This window comes from Triticum aestivum, chromosome 2B (genome assembly GCF_018294505.1).
Source record: "Triticum aestivum cultivar Chinese Spring chromosome 2B, IWGSC CS RefSeq v2.1, whole genome shotgun sequence".
In the NCBI taxonomy this organism is placed as follows: Eukaryota; Viridiplantae; Streptophyta; class Magnoliopsida; order Poales; family Poaceae; genus Triticum; species Triticum aestivum.
Genome location: NC_057798.1, coordinates 728,048,108 through 728,073,015, shown reverse-complemented (window position 1 = coordinate 728,073,015; position 24,908 = coordinate 728,048,108). Strand labels below are relative to the sequence as shown.

At 46.6% G+C, this 24,908-nt stretch overlaps 1 pseudogene; it reads left to right on the top strand.

Moving 5' to 3' along the window:
- LOC123042328 (HVA22-like protein i) overlaps positions 1-24,908 on the top strand; it is a 100,835-nt pseudogene that overhangs the window by 46,327 nt on the left and 29,600 nt on the right.

Here is a 24,908-nt window from a genome sequence, read left to right as displayed (position 1 = left end):
ATAGGTCTTTCACAAAGCACATACCTTCATAAGATATTGAAGAAGTTCAATATGGATCAGTCCAAGAAGGGGGTTCTTGCATGTATTGCAAGGTGTGAAATTGAGCTCGGCTCAAAGCCCGACCATGGCAGAAGATAGAGAAAAGATGAGTGTCATCCCCTATGCCTCAGCCATAGGGTCTATTATGTATGCCATACTATGTACCAGACCTGATGTAAACCTTGCCGTAAGTTTGGTAGGGAGGTACCAAAGTAATCCCGGCATGGAACACCGGACAGCGGTCAAGAATATCTTGAAGTAACTGAAAAGGACTAAGGATATGTTTCTTGTTTATGGAGGTGACGAAGAGCTCATCGTAAAGGGTTACGTCGATGCTAGCTTCAACACAGATCTAGATGACTCCAAGTCACAAACCGGATACGTGTATATTTGGAATGGCGGGGCAGTAAGCTGGTGCAGTTGCAAGCAAAGCGTCGTGGCGGGATCTACATGTGAAGTGGAGTACATGGCATCCTCGGAGGCAGCGCATGAAGCAATCTGGATGAAGGAGTTCATTACTGACCTAGGAGTTATTCCCAATGCGTCGGGCCCAATGACTCTCTTTTGTGACAACAATGGAGCTATTGCCCTTGCCAAGGAGCTCAAGTTTCACAAGAAGACCAGGCACATCAAGCGTCGCTTCAACTCCATTCGTGAAAATGTTCAAGATGGATACGTAGATATTTGTAAACTGCATACAGATCTGAATGTCGCAGATCCGTTGACTAAACCTCTTCCGCGAGCAAAACATGATCAACACCAGAACTCTATGGTTGTTCGATTCATCACAATGTAACTAGATTATTGACTCTAGTGCAAGTGGGAAACTATTGGAAATATGCCCTAGAGGCAATAATAAAATGGTTATTATTATATTTCCTTGTTCATGATAATTGTATACTATTCATGATATAATTGTATTGACCGGAAACCGTAATACATGTGTGAATACATAGACCACAACATGTCCCTAGTGAGCCTCTAGTTGACTAGCTCGTTGATCAATAGATGGTCATGTTTCCTGACTATGGACATTGGATGTCACTGATAACGAGATCACATCATTAGGAGAATGATGTGATGGACAAGACCCAATACTAAGCATAGCACAAGATCGTGTAGTTCGTTTGCTAAAGCTTTTCTAATGTCAAGTATCATTTCCTTAGACCATGAGATTGTGTAACTCCCGGATATCGTAGGAGCACTTTGGGTGTACCAAACGTCACAACATAACTGGGTGACTATAAAGGTGCACTACATGTATCTCTGAAAGTGTTTGTTGGGTTGGCATGAATCAAGACTGGGATTTGTCACTCCGTATGACGGAGAGGTATCTCTGGGCCCACTCGGTAATGCATCATCATAATGATCTCAATGTGAATAAGTAGTTAGTCACAGGATCATGCATTACACAATGAGTAAAGTGACTTGCGGGTAATGATATTGAATGAGGTATTGGGATACCGACGATCGAATCTCGGGCAAGTAACGTACCGATTGACAAAGGGAATTGTATACGGGATTGCTTGAATCCTTGACATCGTGGTTCATCCGTTGAGATCATCGTGGAACATGTGGGAGCCAACATGGGTATCCAGATCCCGCTATTGGTTATCGGTCGGAGAGATGTCTTGGTCATGTTTGCATGATTCCTGAACCCGTAGGGTCTACACACTTAAGGTTCGATGACGCTAGGGTTATAGGGAAGGTTTGTATGTGATTACCGAATGTTGTTCGGAGTCCCGGATGAGTTCCCGGACGTCATGAGGAGTTCCGGAATGGTCCGGAGGTGAAGATTTATATATGGGAAGTCATCATACGGTCACCGGAAGTATTCGGGGGTTTGCCGGTATTGTACCGGGACCACCGAAGGGGTTCCGGGAGTCCACCGGGAGGACCCACATGCCCCGGAGGGCCCTATGGGCTGTATGAGGATGGGAACCAGCCCCTAAGTGGGTTGGGCGCTATCCCCCCTAGGGCCCATGCGCCTAGGGTTGGGGGGAACCCTAAGGGGGGCGCCCCCTTGGCTTGGGGGGCAAGCCCCCTCCGCTTGGTCGCCGCCCCCCTCTAGATCTCATCTAGAGGGGCCGGCCCCCTTCCCCCTTCACCCTATAAATAGAGGGGAGGAGCGAGGGCAGCAGAACGACATCCAAGGCACAGCCCTCCCCCTCTCCAATACCTCTCCTCCTCCGTTTGAGCTTGGGGAAGCCCTGCCGTAGAACCGCTGCTCCACCACCAGCACGCCATCGTGCTGCTGCTGGAGTTGTCTTCCCCAACCTCTCCCTCCTCCTTGCTGGATCAAGGCATGGGAGACGTCACCGGGTTGCACGTGTATTAAACGCGGAGGCGCTGTTTTTCGGCGCTAAGATCAGAATCGACCGCGATCTGAATCGCTACGTGTACAACTCCTCCAACCTCGTTCTTGCTACGCATCCGTTTCGGGATCTTCAAGGGTGTGAGGATGCACTCCCCTCTCTCCCGTTGCTCGTATCTCCATAGATTGATCTTGGTGATGCATAGAAAATATTAATTTCTGCAACGATCCCCGACACTCCTCTGGAGGCGGAGGAACGCCTTCGCGGCGGCCGTCGTGGGCGCCATGCTCGTCTGGTTCCTCTTCGAGCGCGTCGGGTATAGCCTTGCGTCGGTCCTCTCCAACGTCGTCCTCCTCCTTGTCGACATCCTCTTCTTCTGGGCCAAGTCCGCCTTGCTGCTCAACAGGTTTGTCCCTGTGTTTACTCCCCAGTTTGCTCTGCCTGGCGCCCGGCCTGCCATGCTACTCCAGTCCAGAGTAGGAGCAGCTCTTGTTCGAGATCTGATCCAGAACTAAACTGCTCCCTTGTATTGCTATGGTCGTACGCTCTGTGTCTACTAACGAGTATCGGATACAGATTAGGACCAAAATCGGAGTAGGTTCAGTCATGAAATGTTCTATCACATTGTCCAAACTAAAGTCATCCAGTCGGTTTGCTACAATTTGTATTACTGTACTTCTGAAGTGTTGTAGAATTTGGGCCTGAGCACTTTGGAGTTTGGATGTAGTTTGAGACTAATCTTTGGGACATGTTAGATTGGGTTCAAGGATGGATCTGCCCATTCAGTGTGTAGAGGATTTTCTAATTTAACACGTGTCCACTAGTACATTAGTTATCATGTACCTACATGCTCCCTTCTCTACAAAGCAAAGACTAAGGCCTAGTTTGGCAACACAGTATTAAGAAAACTATAGTAATTCAACAAGCAATTGTGTTTGGCAAAAGATTGTAGTTTTTCTCTGTTTGGGAAAAACAGCCTATGCGTTTGGCAAGTGCTATTTTCCCATAGTTTTAACTCATTGCACCAATCTCAGCTATAATCAATTAGATGATCTGTGTGTAGAAATACCCGCCCAATGCAAACATCCATGCCATGCACGTCTGGCCGCATACAACCTACAACTAGCTAGCTTTTATCCTGCTGTGTACAAGTGTGCTTCAACCACGAATTAATCTACTCCACGAGCAAGCTTCGTTCGAGTCATGTGTAATGGGCAGACAACGACCGGATATAAGGGTACATTATCGCTAGAAAAGTAACATGTGCCCACCGCCGCCGGCAGCCGTAGAAGGACTAATCACCACTACAAAAAAATACACTTCCGTGATGATACGTGTTTGTCACAGTAGGTCGCATTTTTTGTCATGCATGTACATCCATGACGATTTTATGACAGAATCAAGATTGTCATACATGTGCTATCATAGAAGTGTTCCATGACATTACCAAAATTATCATCACGGAAGTGTCCACTTTCATGACAATAAATCGCACGTCACAGAAGTGCTTCCATCAAGGGTGACCGACCCGTGGCATCCATCGTAACGGAACACCGTTAAGCTTTCGGGTCCGGTTTTGGATCCGATAACCCGTTAACAGCCCGGACCAATGGGGATTTTCCATGTGTAAAATCATCATTGGCTGGAGGAAACACGTGTCAGCTCCGCGTTGGCACAGGTGTCACTCATCCAATGGGCGAGATGCGCCTATGATATGTTGACATGTGGACCGGCCCAAGAGTGGCCCATAAAGTTTAAATGGCCCGACCCAACTAAAGGCCCACAAGATCTTGCGAACCATAATGGGCTGGCCCAGCTAAAGGCCCATGAGATTTTGCGGACAATAATGGGCTAGCCCAGCTAAAGGCCCACAAGATTTAGCGGGCTATAATGGGCCAGCCCAGGTAAAGGCCCATGAGATTTTGCGAACCATAATGGGCTGGCCCAGCTAAAGGCCCATAATATTTATCATGCCATAATGGTCCGGCCCAGGTAAAGGCCCACGAGATTTTGCGGATCATAATGGGCTAGCCCAGGTAAAGGCCCACAAGATTTAGCGGTCCATAATGGGCCGTCCCAGGTAAAGGCCCACAAGGTTTTTGCGGGCCATAATAGGCCGGCCTAGGTAAAGGCCCACAAGATTTTTGTGGGCCACAATGGGCCGGCCCAGGTAAAGGCCCACTAGATTTTTGCGGACCATAATGGGCCGGCCCAGCTAAAGGCCGACGAGATTTCGCCCACATTAATGGGCCAGCCCAGCTATAGGCCCACAAGATTTTGAGGAACCTAGTAGGTCGGCCCATTAACTGGTGCCATGTTTTGGGCTAAATGCCGGCCCATATTTGATCCGGTCCATTAATGGCCTGCCACGTTCCGGGCCTAACAATGGCCCATATGAGATCAGCCTGTTAAAAGCCTACCACGTTCTGGGCCAAATTACGGCCTAGATCAGGTCTGACCCTTTAAGAGGCTTTGGGCTAAATTATGGCCCATATGAGATTCGTCCTCTCAACTGGACGCTATGCTTTTGGGCCCACTTGCTAAAGGCCCATTTAGTAATTTGGCCTGATATTATTTCGGCCTGTTAAGGGCCCGTTTATCATTTCGGCCCTATATTAATTTCGGCCTGTTAAAAGCCCATCATATTAGTTTGCATCTGGCCTGCTCGCAGCCGATAATCTGATTGGGCCAAACAAGGACCGAGACAACTTTTTCTTGTTAAAAGCCCGTGATTTGATTGGCACAATCATGGGTCGGGGTCCATTTCGGGCTGCTGCCGGCCCGTGAGCTGTTCGGCACGTTTCAGGCCCAACCTATTTCTCAGCCTCATAAAAGCCCATTGAGTTTTCTTGCAAAAAGAGGGCCGGCAGTTTACTCGGCCTATTAAAGGCTCGAATCTACTAGTGGGTCAGTTTATATTTAGGCCTTTTAACAGAGCAAGATGACGGGGCCCATGATGCGGATCATACATCATGATTGCATGACGGCCCGATTATGTATCGCAATTTTACGGTTTGGACGGTTTACTACGAAGACGGGATATATATACAGTAAAATAACAGCAGCATCGTGAATAAGAAAATACCTAGACTATACAATAAAGAAATTACAACATATTACATCCACTGGATATCAAAATTCGCCACTATGATAATAAAGCACAAGCAGACAGCAGATTACATACACTGGGCATCAAAGATCGCCACCAGTGCAAATAAACACGCTGACAAAATAATATACAAAACCGACATCACTTCAATAGAGTTCAAGAAAGGTTAGCCCTGCTAGGGAACTGTGCTTGTTTAACACTTATATCCTCCTCACTCTGAAAGATAAACAAGCAGACAAATGGCAGGTTTTGCACATAAAAGTATCAGTGCTGACAATTCATCACATTTCTTACTGACGACTAGAAGTGACACAGTTTAAAATTGCATTAACACAATATGGTATTGTTCAGGTCAAGACATGGCAGGAAATGACATTGTGAAGGAGTTGGCAGCTTCACGACACCACTAGATTACAGATCAAGAACTCATAAGTATCAATGGTTAGTGTGTTGTCAATTTATCCCATTTCGGATTGACAAATAAGGAGATAGTTTAAATAATAGTAGAATGATATGACATTTGTTCATAGTTAAGACAATGCGGAATACGACATTGTGCTATAGTGGGTAGGTTCACCAGACCACTGGATTACTGATCAAGAACAAAAGCATACATGCAGTGCAAAAGAAGATCACTTGCTCTGTATAGTTTAATTTACATGGTATGAATAAGGAACTTGGTTGTACAACTGAAAAGTTAAACTGAGAAGGACAAACTGTTGTTTATGAACCTACATAATAAACTTTAAATATGCAATTTGATGCAAACACAAAAAATAAACAGTTGTTGCAGTCATGCCTAACCAAATATACACAACAAAGTTTGAAGGCTTGAGAAGGACAAACTTACATTATTGGTGAAGACAGTCTCTATAATGCACTTGCCCATGCTGATGCGGTGGCAATTCAAGAAGTTTACCAACAAATCTTCTTCATAAGCATTGCCTTTATTCTACATTTTGTTAAGAGTAAATATAGATGTGATAATATAAGAAAAAATAGAGAATATTTAAGATAAGATGAAGAGTGATGCTACATAACCAAGTAGCTATAAATGTAAGTCCAGCGATACAGGCAAAAGGTACAGCCAAGAGCAATGCACAGCTAAACTTCTTTAGTACCATTGGTGTTATCCAACCTTATGGTAAGAGTAAATATAGATTTTATGTGTAGAAAATGGAGGGGAAAGCAAAATAAGCTGTAGAGTGATGGTACATGAACAACTACCTCTCAATATAAGTACATTGATAAAGGACAACGCGTACTTACAAGAACAATGCAGAGCTAAAAAAATTCATTGGCATTGGATATATTCTACACTAATGTAACCATTCATACAGATCAGATAATTTGGAGTGAACAATTGATAAGCAAGCTACCATGCATACTGCTGTCACATAATGAACCAGGTATGTATGCAAGTACAGTGATACAGGACAACATGTACTAACAAGAGCAAAGCAGCGGGCAGCATATTTGTGATACCTTGTCGTTCTTTTCAAACCAGAATTCTTCTTCAAGCAGATTTCCTATAAAAAAGATCAGTAAGGCACATGCGGAAATGTAGAAGTTCAAATTGTCATGTGATTTCATAGACAGTACCTCATCCTGGGAACGAGACCAGTGCATAACAAGGTTTTTCCATTCAATGTCTTCTAAATTTAGCACAAGAGACTTCACCGGAAATTCATTTATAGACTTGCCATCAAAGTGTGATTTCCTCAGGTAACACCGATACTGCTGCAATGCTTCCTTGAAAAGCACAAGCAAGCTTTGCTCGTCATGACTATCCAGATTGACCCTCACCTACTTACAACAATGTAATGTAAATCATTGATGTGTTCAATCAGCAGAAAACAGGAAAATAATAACCATGAATAATAGCACTTACATGTAAGTTGGACAGGAAGATGTGAAAATGGTGTTTGTCTTCACTATAATCTTCCCATGATGGGAATATATGCACGTAGTCCCTAACAACATTGAAAGCATTGTCTTTTAAACTGGGAATAACTGGAATGGGGTTCCAATCTGCAGGAATTGGCCGTCTCTGTAGTTGGGATAGGTCTTCGGCCGGTGGACTTGTTGTACTTTTTGCTGGAGTGGGATTTTTCTGTGGTACGGCTGGTGCTATGGTAACTGAAATTGGTATACCTTTTGCTGGAGTGCAGGTCCTGTGTGGTGCACTACTGGAATCGGCTACTTTGCCATCTGCCAGCTCTTTGCCGTCAGCTAGCAGACAGCAAAGAAGCTCTTTGCCATCAGCTACCCGAAAGCAGACGGCAAAGAACTGGCTGATGGCAAAGAAAGCCTTTGCCATCAGCCTGTTCTTTGCCGTCCGCTAGCTGACGGCCAAGAATCTTTGCCATCCGCTAGCAGACGGCAAAGAGGGAGGGGGGCCCACTGAGGAGCTGTTTAAAAAATACTTAACGTCCCCCTCTTTGCCGTCTGCTAGCAAACGGCAAGAGCAAAAAAGCGGACGGCAAAGAGGGCGGACGACAAACATTCAACATATCTAACGGCGCGCCCCACCCCGCCATCTCTCTCTGTTTCTCTCCTGCTCCCACACGCGCGCCGCCGCCCCCAGCACTCGCCGCCGCCCGGTCGCCCCATCGCCCCGCCGCCCCACCGGCCCCCGCCCCGTCGCCCCACCGGCCCCCGCCCCGTCGCCCCCGCCGCCCTGCCGTCTCGGCGCCGCCGCGCCCCGGCCCCCCGGTGCCCCAGCCACCCACGCCCCACCGCCCCGGCCCGGCGCCGCCGCCCCAGGCCGCCCCGCCCCCCTCCTCCACCGCCCCCGCCTCGTCGCCACTGCCGCCCGGCGCTGTCGCCCCACCGGCCCCCCGCCCCGTTACCCCTGTCGTCCTGTCGTCTCGGCGCCGCCGCGCCTCGGCCCCCAGGCGCCCCGCGGGCCCGGCGCCGCCGCCCTAGGCCGCCCCGCCCCATCCTCCACCGGCCACCTCCTCCACCAGCCCAGGTGAGCTCTACCTCCTCTGTTTTTCCTTTTTTCTATTTTTTAGTTTTAGGTTTATGTTTAGTTTAGATTTAGATTTAGTTTTAGGTTTAGGTTTAGGTTTAGATTTAGTTTTTTATTTTTTTTATTTTTTTTAGTTTTAGGTTTATGTTTAGTTTAGATTTAGTTTTAGTTTTAGATTTAGGTTTAGATTTAGGTTTAGTTTTAGGTTTAGTTTAGTTTTAGGAAAGAAAAAGAAAAGGAAGAAAAAAACAGGAGAGGAGGAGAAGAAGAAGAGGAAAAAGGAAAGGAAGAAGAAGAAGAGGAGGAGGAGAAGAAAAAAGAAGAAGAGGAAGAAGAAGAAGAAAAAAGAGGAGAGGAGGAGGAGAAGAAGAGGAAAAAGGAAAGGAAGAAGAAGAAGAGGAGGAGGAGAAGAAAAAAGAAGAAGAGGAAGAAGAAGAAGAAAAAAGAGGAGAGAAGAAGAAGAGGAAAAGGAAAGGAGGAAGAAGAAGAAGAAGAAGAAGAAGAAGAAGAAGAAGAAGAAGAAGAAGAAGAAGAAGAAGAAGAAGAAGAAGAAGAAGAAGAAGAAGAAGAAGAAGGAAAAAAAGGAAGAAAAGGAAGAAGAGGAAGAAGAAGAAAAGGAAAAAAGAGGAAAAAAACCCGAGCCGACACGGCACCCCGACCCCGACCCGGCACCCCGACACGACACCCCGACCCCGAGACCCCGACCCCGACACCCCGACCCCGACCCCGACACTGACACCCCGACCCCGAGCCTGACCCGACACCCCCGACCCCGACACCGACACGGCACCCCGACCCCGACCCGACACCCCGACCCCAAGACCCCGACCCCGACCCCGACCCCGACACCCCGACCCCGACCCCGACACCGACACCCCGACCCCAAGCCTGACCCGACACCCCGACCCCGACACCGACATGGCACCCCGACCCCGACCTGGCACCCCGACCCCGACATCGACATGACACCCCGACCCCGACCCGACACCCCGACCCGACACCCGGACCCCGAGACCCCGACCCCGACCCCGACACCCCGACCCCGACCCCGACACCGACACCCCGACCCCGAGCCTGACCCGACACCCCGACCCCGACACCGACATGGCACCCCGACCCCGACCCGGCACCCCGACCCCGACACCGACACCCCGACCCCGACACCGACACGACACCCCGACCCCGGCCCGGCACCCCGACCCGACACCCTGACCCCGAGACCCCGACCCCGACCCCGCCCAGACACCGACACCGACACCCCGACCCCGAGCCTGACCCGACACCCCGACCCCGAGCCTAACCCGACACCCCGACCCCGACACCGACACGGCACCCCGACCCCGACCCGGCACCCCGACCCGACACCCCGACCCCGAGACCCCGACCCCGACCCCGACACGGCACCCCGACACCCCGACCCATGACACCTCCCGAAAAGGTGTTCTTTGGCCTTCAAGAGGCCGGTGGGGTCATATATTTGTGAATTATTAGTTAGGTCATATATTTTTCGATTTTGTTATGAAAAACATCATATATAATTGTGTTGATCGGGTAATTTTAAATGTGCAGTTGTTTATGTTGTACTTGATGATGATACACTCAAGTGATATACATATTATTATTCATGTCGGTACTTTTTTTCATGTTGTACTAATTTCGTTTATTCTTTGTCATGGCAGGTGTTGAAAGATGGTGGGCGCTAGTCGGGAGCGCGCCGAGGCCCCTTCTTCGTCGGTGCGTAGTGTGAGGTCTTCCATTCCACACGCACCTCTCCGCCGAGCGTTGTTGGACAGTATGGCGACACTGCTGGGCCCTTCTTCATCGACCGTGGTGCCCATCAGGGGACGAGGTAAGAAGAAGGGCCGAGGTGGAGCACGTGCTCGCAGGAGAGGAGGTAGGGTGACTCTTACGGCGCCTTCCTCGCCGCCGCCCCCAGCTGTTTCACCCGAGCACATGACTGCTAGGGTGGACTCGTCTGAGGAGGAGGCTACACGGACTCCGGTCCACGAGCCTCCGGTCCACGGGTCTTCGGCCCACGAGCCTCGGGTCGACGGGCCTTCGGCCCACGAGAGTTGGGCCCACGAGACCCCGGAGGAGCACACGTCTGGATGGGGTACTTGGTCGGGTCAGCCTGAGGATGGCGGGGAGCCGAGTGGCCATGCTGATGATGGCGGGGAGCCGAGTTGCCATGCTGATGATGGCGGGGAGCCGACTGATTTTGAGGAGGAGGGGGAGGAGGGGGCAACGTCTACCAGCGTGGTGCTACATGGCTCCCGTCCGTGCCGGCGACCCGCGAGCAGAGGTGGTTGATTTTCCCTGATGGGGAGAGGTAAGTGCATTTAATCTTTTTGTACCTTCTGCATTCACGTTTCTTCAAATAACTAATGCGTTGGCCTTGTCATGCTGCAGGGGTTGGGACCACCATGAAAGTGTCCGCCGGCCCAACTCCGTCCTTGGAGTTCTGATTCGGCAAAACTTTCCGGGGTTTGTCACGTTGCCTGGTGAGGGTCGGCTTCCAGAGGTTGGATTGAGTTGGGAGCACTACTTGGCTGCCCCGGCCCCGCCGGGTGAGATTATCGACGGTGTCTTGTGCAAGACGAGGGCAGACATGGTGATCAGAAAGTTCTGGGTAATTTCTCCTTTACACAATTAAAAATCTTCAACTAGCTAGTTATTAATTGTACTAATCAATATTGTCTCATTTGATTGCAGACATTCTACAGGTGTGAGGAGGGATACGAGGAGGAGGCGGCAGATGTTATCCACAAGGAGTGCAAGCGCCTACTTCAGAACTTACGGCATGAGGCTCGGGTGCAGTCTGTTCGAGACTACTACGCCGACCGTGGTATCAAGAAGTCCAAGCGGGAGTGCCGCGATAAGTTCTTGAGTAAGGAGCAGTACATGAAGGTAATTCTTAAGGCCTTGTACTTAATTCCTTCATTTAGTAATTCATAGCCGTAGCGCTGAAGTTTCTATTTGCTAACTTAGGCCCCTCAGAGATGGTGTGCGGATCGGATGGATTGTTGGGAGGTGTTGGTCGATGGGTGGTGCTCAAAAGAATGGCGGGCCACCCACAACGAGGCCAAGGACAAACGTGCCCAAATGGAAGGTGTGCCACACCACCAAGGCAGCTCCAACTTATTTCAGTACGGGCGGAACTGGGTATGTGGTTTGCTTCATGATTCATGCAATTCATTCATCATGCTAGCTTTAGCCCTTTAATTACTAATTTACTTTGTTTCTCTCTTTCAGGCACGCTACAATAAGGCGGATAAGGTGCCAGAGGTGTACGACCTGTATGCCATGGCCCACACTGGCTCTTACAAGAAAGTCAAGGCATTCTCTGCGTCTGACCTCGATGATCCAAAGAACTTCACCAACATCTCCGCCCACGACAAGCTCGTGCAATATAGAGATCAGGGGAAGGCGAGGAAAGGGGAGGACTTTAACCCGAGCCAGGGTCCCATTGATACAGAGTTGCTGATGATATCTGGTGGCGGGAGGTCCCATGGCTCCATAGCCATGGGAGATGGACTTATCCGTTGTCCTAGCACTCTCCCGGAGATCAAGGCGCGCCAGTCGAGCTCCGCTCCTGAGATAAGGCCTCGTGAACGGCCAGTCCAACTCGCCATCAAGGTTAGTTATACGTACTCAGCTATCTTTCTCCATTACATTGTGTGCGCTTCCATCAATGATTACAAATGGTCATGTGAGTGGTGTTGCAGGCTGCTATACAGAGTGAGAGAGATAGAACGGAGAAACTTCTGGCGGAGGCGGCGGAGAGGCAGCGGGAGTTGGAGGAGAGGACGACAAAGATGTTGGAGGAGGAGAGGGCACGGAATGACATGCAGGCAAGGGCCATGTATGAGCTCCTTGTGGTAAGTTTCTTCTGCAGATTACTTGCTAGTCTTAACATTTGAGTCTCATTACTAACTAGTATGACTCTGTTGTGAAAACCAAATGTGCAGTCTGTGTGCGAGAAGTCCGGTCAGACCGCTCCGCCGATGCCAGTGATTGCTCCTGGGAGCACGGTGAGTTTAATTTGAATGGACATTACTTGCTAGTCTTAACATTTGAGTGTCATAATGCTAACGAGACATTGGAAATGATCTTTGGTGCAGCTTAACTCCAGAAACGCATCGCACGATCCTTCTCCAGCTACCGGCACGAGCCAGCCCGCTCCTACACCTCCCTGATCACGGTAAGTTTCTCTAGACTTAGACTTAGCTTTATTTCCTCCAATATGCTTACCATAATGACCTAGAGTTAGCTTCTTTTCCTTCAAAATGACTTAATAAGCTTACTTATGTCAAAAATTGCATAATTAACTTAGTTAGCTCATAAACGATCCATTTTACCTAAGTTAGCTCTAATATGACTCATTTTACCTTAGTTAGCTTACAAGTGATCCAATTTATCCAAGTTAGCTCTAAAATGACCCATTTTAGTAGATTAGCTCGTAAATGATCCATTTTACCTACGTTAGCTTTAAAATGACCCATTTCACCTAGGTTAGCTCCAAAATGACTCATTTCACCTAGGTTAGCTCCAAAATGACCCATTTCACGTAGGTTAGCTCCAAAATGACCCATTTCACCTAGATTTGCTCCTAAACGATCAATTTCACCTAAGTTAGCTAAAAACGATCCATTTCACCTAAATTAGCTCTTAAATGATCCATTTCACCTAAGTTAGGTCATAAACGACCCATTTCAACTAAGTTAGCTCATAAAAGCTCATAAATGATCCATTTCACCTAAGTTAGCTCAAAAACGATCCATTTCACCTAAGTTAGCTCATAAACGATCCATTTCACCTAAGTTAGCTCATAAACGACCCATTTCAACTAAGTTAGCTCATAAATGATCCATTTCAACTAAGTTAGCTCATAAACAACCCATTTCAACTTTGTTAGCTCATATATGATCCATTTCACCTAAGTTAGCTCATAAATGACATATACTTCTTGTTCTAGTCTTCTTCTTGTTCTAGTCACCTATTTCTAACTTTCTTATTTACCATTTTGCAGATTTCATTCACTTCATGGAAGCTAGCTTGCTATGATGGAGTGCTTGCTTTTCCTTTGATGAAACTTTGCATTGTATCTAGCTTGCTATGATAGAACTTGCTATCTTGACGAAACTTTGCATTGTAATATGTATATGGATGGAACTTGCTTATGTATGAACAATGTGTATGGATGGAACTTGCTTATGTATGAACAATGTGTATGGATGAAACTGATGTGATATGTGATATGAAACTTATGTGCTGGATATGTGATATGGAAATATATCTATATATGTCATATATATTTGCTGTGAAAATTGTTGGATTAAAAAAACAGAAAAAAAAGAGACAATATGCAGGCTCTTTGCCGTCTGCCACCGACGGCAAAGGGCTCTTTGCCATCAGCAGCAGACGGCAAAGAGGCCATGTGGCAGGCAACTGTGCTTCCTGGGAGGCTGGCCAATTTGGTCAGTTTGCCATCAGCAGCTGACGGCAAAGGCTTTGCCGTCCGCAGCGGACGGCAAAGGCCTGCCATTAACCACCTAACGGAGTAACAGCGCATTTATTGCCGTACGTCTTCTTTGTCGTCCGCTGCTGATGGCAAAGGCCCCTTTGCCGTCAGCTGCCCAAAGCAGACGGCAACGCAGCTCTTTGTCGTCCCCTACTTTGCCGTCACCTTTTGCCATCCGTGGCTGATGGCAAAGGTCTTTGCCGTCCGCCATCCATGCCTTTGCCGTCCACTGTGGCAGATGGCAAAGTAGCAGATTCCTGTAGTGGTGGGGCTAGTGCTATGGCCAGTGAAGTATGGGTACAGTCTGCTGGAGTCGGTCATACGTTTTATGTCACTGGTTATACAGCCAATATAAGTGGGGTGGTGTCTGATTTCTCCGGCACTACCACATTTTTCAAGGACTTTGCTGGTGCTCCTTCAGGTTCGGCAATCACCCTCTTCCTTTTTGATGTCTGATGCACAAGAACATCATTTGAGTGGAAAAACATGGTATGATGACAGATGGAATATGTATTGATAATGGATGGGCATGGCATCTTGACATATATGATGAGTAAACTAAGCAGATGGCGGTGCAACAAAGTAGAAGAAATGCAAGACAAAATATGCAAGATACACGCAATCAATAAAACCTTGCCAAACTAGAACAGGCACCTTGATGGGTGAACAGGACAGGCCATGTGCCTTTGACTCCTCGAGGTTAAAATAGTCATTAGGATCATATTCTGAACAAGAATCAACATGTGGGGAGCGTATGAGTTTCATTGCATCCAGAATGGCACTCAATGCCTTGGTGCCAATTTTGTAAGTCATTGCATTGTTTAGCTTCAAGAGTGGACTGCTACTAGTGCGACACAAAGCAGCTACACAGATCATAGTGTAGATATAACGGGAAAACCGTAAGCATCAGAGTAAAATCAGCAAAGTGGAACTTGTTGGAATATATGTGCTAGTATTACCGGTACAGCTAGAAAGGCTTCAGATACCAGCTCTCTTCAACTGAAGGTGCAGTACTGTTAATATCAGTGTAACTCTCAAAGGCGACACAGCTCCCCACATTTCCTTGCTATTCTTATAGGATTCAAGTGGGCAGGCCACTATAAATCCTATTCCTATGTTTACAAAATGCTACGAGTCCAAGAGGTCCGAAGAGTTCAAACTGTCCATCACAAACGACCATATAGACATCTACACTGCAAATGTCCCTGCTCATCTTCACTACAAGGAACATACTTTACTACTATCATACTCCCATCTGTTCCAAAATATAAGTCTTTGTAGAGATTTCCACTATGGATCACATACAGATGAATCCAGATACATTTTAGAGTGTAGATTCACTCATTTTGCTCCATATGTAGCCCATGGAGGAATCTATAAAAAGACATGTATTTAGGCACAGAAATAGTACTTATTAAAGAAGAACGGAAGAGGAACATGCTAAGAAGAGCAATCAGATTTTGGATAATAAAATGTTCATTGCGTAGTGCCCACACATGATGAACCAGAGCGCATTAAGAAAGCAACTCCCTGTTGTCTCTCTATATGTGGTGCACATGCTTTTCGAAGGTAAAGTAGGAACATTAGCTAACCAATTAAATGTTATCTGTTTTAGTAATATCAGCATCATATCAGATTCGTACTTGAGCAACAAGTTTGGAATTATGAGCGGCACATTGTTTAGCTTGACGGATTCAGGAGCAGTGCTAAGCAGGTACGATGATGGTACTGAATATAAAGGCATGTCTGCATGCAATTCGCGTGACTTTTGTCATTTGGGTCAGTCGACCATTTCAGGCAGTTGGATGAAGATCCTACGTCTCCTAACCCTTCTTCCTCGTCTCTGATTCTTCCCATACAGAACACCGCACGGGCCGCCGTCCGGACCATCAGCCCCCATCACATGTGTTCCTCCGCCACCATCACCCCCACCCCCGCCCCCACCCGCGTAGAGTTTTCTTGGTTCAGCGAGGCCCCACCACCGCCCCCACAACCACCGTCCCCACCCGAGCCCCTATGTTGGCACCGGCGAACTCCGGCAAGCTCTGAAAAATTGACTGACCCGATTTTGAAATTTAGTCTACTGTGATTTAACTAGTGTGGAATATAAAAGGGGAAAACCATAAGCATAGGGAGTATAGTGTTGAGCATGCCATAGCGGATCTGAAGGTGCAAACTGGACAAAGGCAACTTCACAACCAATGTTTGCTTTCAACTAGCAAGTAAGTGATGGGAAAGAAATCAGAGTAAAGCAGTGGCGATCTATTTTCTTGCTGCGATAAATAAGTTGAGTAGATACGAAAGAGTACCGCCTCTTGTGTGGCGCCGTGTATGCATCTGCCGAGAATTTGATGGTGTTGCGGTAGTGATGGTTGTCGGCAGCATGGAAGCAGATCTAGGAGGGTAGACGGTGGCGGTAGGGCGCGGTGGACGAGACGGTCATAGGAGCGGTGCCGGCAAGGTGGACGACGGCGGGGATGAAGCGAGAGGATAGGATGCAAGGATCCCAGTCCGAAGCCGTGGATGAGAGAGGTTGATCTCTTGTAATGGATGGTGGCGTCGGGGTATCAGCTCCGGCATGGTGGAGGAGGACGGCGGTTGATGGGGGTGGCAGACGGAGGAGGCTGGGGTGGAGAGGGTATTTTGGCGCCCATGGAGTACGAATGGGGAAATGGAGGTAGAGAGGAAGGGGGGAACCATGTATTCAGGGCGCGCTTGTCTCGAATGCAAGGAAATTTACAAACTTAGCCCCCGTTTCAAATTTCCTACATCACAACAATATTAGTCGGTTGGGGATAGGAAGGTAATCTCGCATACACCAAATATTTGCTGACGAGAGTTTGTTTTTGGTGCCCACCGTGTATGAATCAGGGAGGGAATCGATTTCAGCCGAGGACACACTGTGTTTTGGCGCCCACCGTGTATGAATCCGGGTGACAGGCAGTTATATCACGTTTGAGTGAAATTACGAACCTACCCCTATTGAAACCTATAGAAATCTAACAGATAGGCTTTGCATGGCAGGGATAGGCAGCAGTAATTTCCATATCGCAGATTTTGGTCTCGGGCGGTTACTCCGACTTTCCCCGCTTCGTTCAAATTTTGCAGGGTGCACGTTTACCGTGCCAACTCAATTCGAATCTCATTTGTATTCTATTTTTTCGGGCGGGGTCCGTTTTCGATTGGAATAAAATTCTATATACAACATTTTTTTATATATACTTTCAAAAGCACAACAAAGAATTTTGCTCCTTTATATGTACAATATGATTTACAAATACAATGATCTCAAAATCATAAGGTTGAATTCAAAAAATTTAAACCAAATTATGTTCTACTAAAATGTATGGATCAGTAATATCTACATATTAAATAACATATATGCGCGTGAATTCATATGAGTATGCATGTTTGATAGATCAGTTTTGGTTTGAGTATGGATTACATGTATCATCATCTCGAATTCAAATATCTGAATCCCTTTTACGTTCACTCCTTTCATGCCCATCTCTCTCGCATGCATGCTCCTTCATGTAGCTATCACTCTCTTTTCTCTAGCTCACCCGCACGCTCACTTCATGTTTCTCCTATCCTCGCAAACATGGTCTCTCGACATCTCCCTTGACAAGTGTCACACTCTCCCTATCATTATACATTACACGGTTTCATTATCTCTCACGTCTCTACCATTCTCTGGTATTACTAGGTACCTAAGCTTTCTTTTTCACCGCCACACACACAGTCTCCACTCGTCTTTCACTTTGTCTTTCTCTCTATGGGATTCTCTCACACACCCTATATGTCTCTAGATATGACTCATACCACTAAAGTTACTCTCTCTCTCTCTCCTGTAGACACAACATTTGTTGCGGTCTCCTTTTCGTCTCCATCCCAGACTGACATTATTCATTTGTTTACCAATCAGACAAACTCCCTCCCCCCTCTGTCTCTCACACACACACAACTCATGCTTCCACTCCCCTTCCTGACTATCGTCTCTCTCTCTCACACACAAAACTCTCGCTTTCGCATCCCCGACTCCTATTTCTCTCACAAACATTTATCGACTAGCCTCTAGATAGGTTTATACACCCGCACACTCGTGCTTCTACTATCACATACATGTCTCTCTCCCGCTCCTTGTATCTATGTAGATTTTTCTTCCCTTCTTGAGACACGCCCTCTCGATCATGCACACACACACTATCGCCTCATTTTAAGTTGATACCTCTCGCACACACACTCTTTGTGTCTTTGTCACACATGCACTATGTCCTCCTCCTCTCTCACTCTCTCTGTCACACACATGGGCTTTTTGCAACAACTAGCAAGATGCCCATGCGTTGCACGGAACATCAAGATGCATTTGTATGTTGTTTATCTTGTGGGAGAAAAGGATGAATGAGGGAAGACCTTATTTGCAAATGTGGAGAGGGGTGTGGGTATCCTTTTGCAAAATTGCCATAGTTTCCTTCCTATCCGTCAGATATAGATCGGACGGCCTATATTGCAAGATGGCAGGCACACAATCATCACCGACTATGCTTTTTATAAGAGTAGGGATAAAAAACGGAGTTGGTGATGATGGTGGGCCTGCCATCCTGAAATATAGGCCGTCCAATTTATATCTGATGGATAGGAAGGAAACTATGGCAATTTACCCACACCCCTCTCCACATTTGCAGATAAGGCATCCCCTCGTTCATCCTTTTCTCCCACAAGATCTTGATGTTCCGCGCAACGCACGGGCATCTTGCTAGTATGAGTAGAAATTAGACATATACCACTTCTCGAATCTTGAAACCAACAACAGTCCTCCCTTATCTCATCAAAACCGCCAAAGGAATATATTTTGAGTGAAACATAACATATTTTTAGTGATATATGTATTTCAAAACTAGAATTGTTTTCTATCAAATCGGTGAATATGTATTAATCTACTTTGATCGTGTGGCAACGCATTGGCACATTGCTAGTAGTTATTATGATTTTTTGGACACCAGACAAAGGGTGGAGTACATATACAAAGAGAAGAGGCGCACACACGCAGTCGGTCTCTCGCTGTCTCGCACACATGAGTGTTACGTAAAGGCAACGTCAACAAATAAACCCTAAAACCCTAGGTGCACGATTGCTGCATTGCAGGTACCGGGTATGTGGTGGACGCACCTTTGTAGGAATAGTCAGCTTGCGTGATAATTTGATCCGTAGGAGTTGATGGTCGGGACCACAGGTGAACGACTTGGAGGCGGTGGCTTGCCAGTTGCCACAGATCGAGTAGCCACGTTTAAAATATCATTTTTTAGCGGGGTTAAGAGTTCTGATTTTCAATGGCGCGTTATAATTACTAAGTAGTTTTTCAAACGATTGGTATGGAGCGAAAATGGAATTCATAATACTACGTACCTCCTTGGCGTATGGTTGTATGGGTTTATGTTGCGAGATGTTGAACCTTGTAGTTCTAGGGAAAATACTATGGTTTAGATTTAGATGTTGGTTTTTAGTAATGAAAATCGGAAGGGGGAAACCCTTCTTTGATTAAAAAAACTACTACCTTCGTTCTGGTTTACTAGTCCCCATCGTATTTTGGGTCAAAGTTTGTCCACGAATTTTACTTGTAAAATGTGAATGGAAAACAAGATTTTGTTATACGCAAACAAAAAAGGACTAGAGGGAGTGATTGCTCTGACATAGACGCGACCTCTCATAGCGCAGGCATTGAACCAGCGCACCCGCCAAGAGGGCCCCACTCGCTGTAGGCCCGGCTGAACACGCCTCCTCGCCGCATCCAACCGGCTTCAGACTGCCCCGCCTGCCTTCATTGAATCTACGCGTGTGCCGGCAACACGTTCTTTCTGCGGGCTGGCCGGCATTTTAGAACACAAAAAATGACCAAAATATAATTAATTACGCATGGTCTTGACTTGTTGTGCTCGCACTGGTAGCAGGAACTAGAGGTCTTTATTTATTTATAACTCTCCTCACATTTTTTTTGGCTTTGAAGTGAATCATGGTTGTGGACATTATGTATGAATGTGCAGATATCTGTGAACATGAGTTTGATGTAGAAGTTGAACTTGGATTGTCGAGCTTGCGCGTGAACTATACCATGTCCAATGCTTTGTCTGTTATTATTTGGGAAGACATCACAACAGGCATGCTGACTGGATAAACATTTGAACCTAGCTATTATGAAGGAAATTTTGTATTGACAAAAGTTTTAGATAGCAGGAGACACCTAGCCTGCTCTGTCTTTGCTAGCTTATTTCTGGCTTCTTCCATCTCGTCTTTGGCTTGGGTGAAGAGAGCATATGATTGCTCTTGTCGCTTCTTCGGGAACTCAGCTATATTCTCAAGGGCTGCTTTACGCTTTCTTTCAGCCTTTACTAGAACCATGAGGACACGAATAGCTGACAACTCCACCTGGCTTGTGTGTAATCCAGCATCATTTGGGAATTTGCACCTTGTGTCTAATCGAGCATCATTAGGGAACTGGCACCTTGTGTGTCATCCTGCCTCATTTTGGAAACATGATCTCGAGGTTGATCATACATCCCTCCTCGCAGGAATTGCATCCTGACATGAAGTTACTTCTTTTCTAGATCAATACTCAGAGCAATCCAGATCCATTTAGTAGAAGCCAGATAAACAGAACTCGGAGAAGTGAATTCAAAAGGAAAAACATATAAAAACAGACTACAAGGTGAGAACATCCACTTCCAAAATCAAGCTAAAAACAAAATCATTAGGACGATTAAGACTCTTATTATTACACATCGAAGAACACGAGGCTTAAGAGAAACAGAAACTACAACATATACACATCAAAGAACATGAGGCTAAACGAAAGTAATTGAAAGGGTGTTACTTACCAAAGCTCGTTTTACAGGTTCGGTGCAGCTCCTCTTTAACTTGTCATGCTCCTTGAAGATGTCCCCAATATCCCGTGTTTGGTCTTCATTGCTCCTCTGCATGTTCGCACTTGTGGTTTTAAAATCTCAACACGGCAAAAAAAATTACTACTAGTAATACTCATGCATCTTGTGGGCAACATTAAAGCACTCGTCTGCCATGTTAAGGCATCTTCAATGGTTGTAAGATAGTTGTTGGTAGACTTTGCCACATAGGATTTTTTATGATGTGTCATACAATAAATGAGGAAAGAGAGGAAGGTTGTATGTACATGAACCAACACCCCTTGCACCAGCTCCAATGTAGAATGAGAGAGCACTTTATTTATTATCTCACATCCTATTGGGAAAACTAGATACAACTCATTGGAGATGTTGTATGTTAGGGTGTTGGTTGATGACATGGCATATTTTACCAACAAGCTAACATACAAACTGTTGCAGATGCCCTAAGGGCATATCCAACAATTGTAAGATAGACGTTGGTGAATTTGCCACCTAGGACATAGTGATGATGTGGCATGTAATAAATGTGGAGAGAGAGCAAAGTTGTATGTAGATTAACCAACAACATTTGCACAATCTCCAAGGTGAAATAGAGAGCAATCACATTTATTTTCTCACCATCTATTGGATAACTTAGATACAACCTATTGGAGTAGTTGTATGATAGCTTGTTGGTTGATGACATGGATATTTTACCAACAAGACTAACATACAACCTGTTGCAGATGCTCTTAGAGCATCTCCAATGGAATCGCAACGCGCGGCGCGTTAAAAAAGTGTTTACAGTGCTGAGATTGAGAAGTAGAGATAGAGAGTAGAGGATAGTTCTCAACATAGATAGATAAAAAATAGATAATTCAACTACTCCTTGTTGTCCGACTCCTCCTCGGTGATGTCCTCCTCCGACGTCTGATTGTAGGCGTGAAGATACCGATCATCGTCAGATTCCCAGGGCGATGCTGCTCCTAGCCTCATGTTGAATTGAGCGTCCGCTTTTCGCCTACGCTTCTCCTCGTGATAGGCGGCTCGCTCCGCCCTCCTCTTATCCCTCTTTGCCCTCCTTTGCGCGTAGAACTCGCACTCGTTGATGATGTCCTGCGGGAAGCGTTGGCGCCATAGTGCCATGGCTTCCTCGTCCATCTCGGCGATGCTGAGATGATGCTCCCGCCTCCGTTTGTCGCGATGATCCTCGTCGGTGATAAGCCGCAGCAGAGGTGCAAGCTCCTGCGTCCGCTCCCGCGTCGGCACGTTGGGGAAGTTCAATGTTTTATGAGGCCACCGGAGGCGCCACACCACCGCGTCATACGCGCGGGCGGTCTCGTTGGCGGTGTCGAAACTCCCGAGTCCGAGGCGCATCCCGTGGAACCGGATCTCGGTGGAGAAGCCGCCGGTGGGGCACGCGCGGATGCCGCGGTATCCCCAAGTTTCCCGGCGACGCAGCGGCATGGTGGCGCGGCAGCGGCGAGGCGAGAAAGAGCGGGGAGAGAGCGGTAGCGAGGCATAGAGCGGGGAGAGAGTGGTGGCTAGGCACAGAGCGGTGGGAGGACGTTGGATTTTATAAAGCGCGTCGGACGCCGCGTGCCAAAACTAGCGCACGCCCGACCGCTTTTTCCCGCGCGCGCGTGATCCTTTCGACGTCTCTACTATCTCTACTCTCTTCTCTACTGTTATATTTATTTTATATTTAATATTTATCTCTACTTCTCTACTCTTTACTTTTTTTCTCTACTTATAAAAAACAGAGTTGGTGATGATGGTGTGCCTGCCATCCTGCAATACAGGTCGTCCGATTTATATCTGACAGATAGGAAGGAAACAATGGCAATTTTGCAAAAAGATACCCACACCCCTCTCCAAAATTGCAAATAAGGCCTTCCCTCATTCTCCCTTTTCTCCCACAAGATAAACTACTCATACAAATGCATCTTGATGCGTGCAACGCATGGGCGTCTTGCTAGTTCTAAAAAACTTTCCATCATTTGCCACACTACTGGTTGCAAATGATAAACCTACCCAAGCACAGAGCGATACAAGAGCGACGCACAATTACAAGCTGATATTCTGTTGGACAATGGAGGCTATAACCAATTACTTCTACGGGAACAATAGTACCCAGGAAATTTGAAGGGTAGGTATGAACAAAATTGGAATTGCACATGTACTGCTAAGTGATTCAATACACACATTACCAATCAAGGAGGAGAACGATGGTCACGGCGGCCTCTGTGATTCATGGTCGGCAATGAGAGTCAGTTCATTGTCCACGACGGTGGTGTTTCTGCGCTTGGCGTCGGCTTCCGGGAAGCAGATCCGAGACCGTGGAAGACGGTGCCAAGGAAGAGGCTCCGTGTATGACGATGACGGTGGACCGACTCCAGTGCGGCGTACGAGATCGTCAATGAGGCAGATGCGCTGCTGTGGACGATTGCGGTGATGTAGATTCATAGGATCACGGCTACGGTGCCGTGGAGAAGTCTATTTTGCGGTGGGGATAGAAAATGGGGAGTATTCAGGTGTACTGCTCTTGGTGCCGGGGTGGGGTTGGCTCTGGGTAGGGTGAACCTGAAGTTACGAAAACATCCCTCGACCAAGCGTCATCCGTAGGCCTGTTCTGAAGGCTATGATGGTAACTTCCCACTACTCGAATCAGGGTCGCGGGAGATTTTCCCGCCGATCTCAAAATTTTGTGACACTGAACTCCCCATGTGGCGTGTTGGGTGATTCAGCTAAGCAACTAGCGAGTAGTACTAGTAAACTCTGCATATTAGTAGGTTTGACCGAAGTCAAACTTCCTAAAGTTTGACCAAGTTTATAGAAAAATATAAACATTTACCATAACAAATATGTATCATGTGAAAGTACATTCAATAACGAATCTAATGGTATTTGTTTGCTATTGTATATGTTAATATTTTTTGTTATAAACTTTCTGAGAGTTTACAAAACTTGACTTTGACCAATGCTAATACGTGGATTAAATAAAAACGAAGGGAGTACACATTTGTTTTCTTAGTTTGCAGTGAATTAATCATTTGTTGAAATTGTGAAATAAATATATTAGGCTACTGACTTCGAATGTAGTGGTCTATACAATTCAATAGTTACAATCATTGTCGAATTCCAAGATGTATACGAGGTTATAGTACTTCACAACATGCTCAAGCTCACATAATCCCAGTCAAATGAGAATCTAAATGCATTTCATAGTTATTACTTTCTACGATGCAACAAAGCCAACCTCTACATCAGCCATTATAAAAGCAACATTTTGAACATATCCCAATGTGTGAATGAAACGTGCAGAAAGAGCTTGCAAAGATGGAGCAGATAGGGCGGGAATGATTGTATGTATGTGGACGAGAGAGTAGGAGACAAACCTATCGAGACAGAGAGAGAGATAGAAAGAGAAAGAGAGAGGAAGAAGTTAGGTCTGTGAGAAAGATGGAGACATGTAATATACATGAGATGCGTGTGCATCTGGATTCTGTACACGTGGAAGGAGAAGAGACAACAGGTTTGATGAGAGAGCTGGAAAAAATATGGACGAGAGGGGAAAGATCTCATGGGTTGAGGGATTGATAATTTTGTGCGGGGGAGAGAGGGATTGGTAATTTTGTGCGAGAGAGAGAGGGTGGGGGAGGAGTCAGTCAGCTGTCGTCACATCATCGTACTTCCAAATGGCCCCGCATTCTCTAGCGCAGTGTGGTCGCCGTCTTCGATCTCCTCGATGCCCTCTTTGAAGATTGAGGTGTTGTGCATGCTGGGGTGCAGAGAAGCACAAGCAAGAGTGGTCGCCATATAACCTTGGATTGGGGTGAATTGTGTGCTCGGGGGAGGGTGTGTGTGCTGTGTTGTGCTGTGTTGTATGTGTGTGTGTGTGTGTGTGTATGTGTGTGTGTGTGAGAGAGAGAGAGAGAGAGATTGAGAGAAAACAAACCTAAGGAGAGAAATGTGTGTGTATGTGACGGAAAGCTACATGCTAAACAGGGTATTCACGAAGAGATTGTGCGTGCGAGATAGAGAGCGATGTGTG